The sequence below is a fragment of the Haliaeetus leucocephalus genome, unplaced genomic scaffold (assembly GCF_000737465.1).
Source record: "Haliaeetus leucocephalus isolate CR32 unplaced genomic scaffold, Haliaeetus_leucocephalus-4.0 Scaffold339, whole genome shotgun sequence".
Lineage (NCBI taxonomy): Eukaryota > Metazoa > Chordata > Aves > Accipitriformes > Accipitridae > Haliaeetus > Haliaeetus leucocephalus.
In genome coordinates, this window is record NW_010972775.1 from 6,457,654 (window position 1) to 6,460,674 (window position 3,021).

Below are 3,021 nucleotides of genomic sequence, written 5' to 3' on the forward strand. Positions count from 1 at the left end.
CGGCGGAGGAGCCGCGCCGCCACCGCCTCCTGTCAGCCGCTGGAGAGCGGGCAGCGTCTCCCCAGAGCCGGGCTGCCGTTGGGGACAGCGGGTGCCTCGCGCTGCCGGCTCGCGATCGGCTGCCTCTCGGGACGGCTGCGAGCTCTCCGGCTCAGCCCGCCATCCCCACCGCCTCACCTCAGCTGTGTGCCTTAACGTCTGCTTTCGGTAATGCGGGGACCGACAGTGCAACACAGGCGTAATGTCTGGGTTTTGTGGGAGGGCGGGAGGCTTGAGAGTCCGTTTGCCGTAATAGAGTCGAAAGAAATGCGAGAGGAGCCCTCGTGTAATGCAGCACCGCTAAGAGTTTGTATTTCTTTCTGATTTCATGCCGCCAGTGCAGCAAATGGATCAGAGCTTTTGATCCCCTCTTTCCCCGTCCCCTTCATCATGGGGTCTGGAGGGAAAAAGCCGCTTAGTTGAGAATACTTGATTTTTTTATTGGGATAAACAGCATGAGACGTTATAGCATGGTCTGTTTTCCCCGTTTGAACAGTTTTTTTAATATGTGGGAGGTTTTTGTATTGCCATAACAAAAGGGATGGGGGTGGGGGGGGAGAAGGGGAATGCTGCGTTTGGAGCTGCATCTTGGAAAGGCAGACTGGCTTATTTTGCCTCAACTAGCAGTCTGCGCCTTCAGATTTACATACTTTGCATCCCCAGTGTCGTTTTGATGGTTGTTGCATGCTAGTGAGGGCATAAAAGGAAAGAAATTTAAATAAAGACAAGAGATCATACAATGTTCATAGTACAGAAAGAACATGCATTGCAGTGATGTTTAAAAGAAGTCTTAAATTACTGTGAGCAGGTTGGGTAAAAAATGCAAGTAGTGTTTCAGTTGCATTACCTGGTCAAGGGCACCCTATAATTTCACAGGAGGTTCTGGGAAATCCATTTGCAGAAGAGGTATTTAATGTATTATACCTGTTACCCAAGAATCCCTCATTACTTAACCAGCAGAACTGACAACCAGAAACAACTGCTATTGTAGTTTTATGTGGTTGCATGTAAGCAATAGTATTTCCACGTTAGGTAATTTCAAAAGGGAGGAATTTTAGTGTAATTCTTTATTGCCACGTAAGTAAAAATACAGTATGTGCTGGTTATCTGTATGTTGAAAAGCATAAGACTGAAGTTTATGTTAAAGCATAAGATGGCAATTTATCACTGTGTAGTCCAGATTCTCCTCCATATGGGACAGACAAGCATGAAAGAGCTTTTCTTTCCATATGTTGTTCTATGAGTACTAAACTACTAAAGGGGAAGCCACTGTCCTTACTCCACTTTGGGCTCATAGGATTTCAGGCTGCAGGCTTGCCCTTGTAAACCTTGATTGTCAGGCTTCCTGAACCTAAAGTCTCTGATAGTTTAGCCCTTATCTGGACTTGGAAATATCTAAAGCTATTTTTAAAAATGCAGCGTTGCCTGTAATCAGCAGCTGCATTACTGCTTCCCCTTAATCCACTGATCGTAAAGGAAAAGTGTTCTTGAAAAGGCCATAGCTGCTCAGCTCTTTTGGTCTAAGTCTTATGATTCTAAGGAAGAATCTCGAAAAGCATTTTTTTGTGCAGTTACTTGGTTAATGCCAGTTCAGGTTAGAGACTGGACATGAATTTAAATAGGAGCTACATCTTTAAAAAGTGACCTTTGCTTAAGGCTGTGAACGTGAGAAGCCACTTCAGGAAACATAATTTTACCATCTCTCCAGCTGTTCTGATAAGAACATTTGCTAGGAAATAATTTGTGAAAATAACCAGGGTTTAAACCTCTTCCAGTTAATATTCCTCTGCTGAAGGTAGAGAAATCTAGCAAGAAGTGATCTGTTCCAGGCTGCCAGCTCGCAGAAAGAAATACAGAAGATCCTGGTTTTGTCCAGAACAAAATCTTGGTTGTAGCCTTTGAATGCATCAGGTTTTAGGTGCTTTTGCAGACTTTTTATATCCATTTCCCTTGTAACCTGTGTTTAAAGAAACAAGGCAATGCTTTCATGCTTTAAGCCATTGCAACAATGGAGGCTGGGGAGCAACCCTGCCAAGAAGGCCCAGAGGTCCTGGTGAACAGCAAGCTGCATGTGAACCAACCACGTACCCTGGCAACAAAGATAGCCAGGAGTATCCTGGTCTGTATGAACAAGAATGCAGCCAGTAGATCAAGGGAAGTAATTATCCCCCTCTACTCATCATTCAGTAGACTGCATCTATAATACTGTGTCTGGTTTTGGTTCCCCCTTTTACAAGGAAGATACTAATGAACTGGAGTTCTGCAGAGACCACCAAAGTGGTTGGGGCTGGAGGTCAGGCTCTGCGAGGAGAGGGTGAGGGAGGGGGGCTTGCTCAGCCTGCAGAAGGGGAGGCTTTGGGGGGACCTAACAGCAACCTTCCAGTACTTATAAGGAGGTCTTAGGGAAGTGGAGCCAGACTCATCACAGCGGTGTGTGACAGAGAATGAGAGACAATAGGCATGTGTTGAAATGAGAGGTTCAGACTGGATATAAACAAAATCTTTTGCCCCACAAGGACAATCATACATGGGAACAGGTAGCCCAGAGAAGTTGCCGCCTCCATCCTTGGAGGTTTTTAAAACACCCTGAGCAACCTGGTCAGGCCTCACTGATGACCCTGGTTTGAACAGGACAAGAGGTTGGACAAGAGACCTCCAACATTCTTTCCAACCTCAATTGTTCTATGATCCTATGAACAGTTGTATGTTTGTGCCTATCCATACGTGATGCAAGAAGCAGACATGTTTCCGGAAGGCAGAATTTTTTTAGAATGAACTAGAGCTCCCATTCTAGGGCTAATCCATGATTCTCAGCAAAGATGGAGTATAATATCAGTATGACACATTGTCCTCTATTACCCATGTAATAATGCATTACTATTAGTACAAACTAATACCTTACTATAGGCCTTCTAAGGAAGAGATATTTGCTTGAAATATTTTTATTTTAATGTAGATATAAACAAAATGAAGAACATACTT